The sequence below is a fragment of the Dicentrarchus labrax genome, unplaced genomic scaffold (genome assembly GCF_905237075.1).
Source record: "Dicentrarchus labrax unplaced genomic scaffold, dlabrax2021, whole genome shotgun sequence".
NCBI classification, from domain to species: Eukaryota; Metazoa; Chordata; class Actinopteri; family Moronidae; genus Dicentrarchus; species Dicentrarchus labrax.
In genome coordinates, this window is record NW_026136711.1 from 15,774,404 (window position 1) to 15,774,803 (window position 400).

Here is a 400-nt window from a genome sequence, read left to right on the forward strand (position 1 = left end):
GTGGGCTTCTCTGTGATTTGTTTTTCATATATTCGTTAATATTTTACAGCAGATCTTCTGCAAATATCTTTAACATCTCTTTAATATGTCACTTTTGTCAGTTCAATGTTCTTTATTGACGTGATCAAATGCTGTTTGTTGTCTTTGGAAACTGCTTTATATTGTTATAAGAAATGAATGTGCACAGTTTACGTAGTAGACTGGGCAGAGCCATGAAAACATAAAAAAAAAGTGTTACCTTATTGTGATGAAATAGGAGGGTTTGACTCCCAGTAGATACCCAATCACCATGTCTTCAAAGCAATATAATATAAGATAAGGTAGAACTTAATTCATCTCAAAGTAAATGATGTTCAAGGTGCTTGATGTAGATAGTGTAAACCAGAGCACGAGTGGAGTG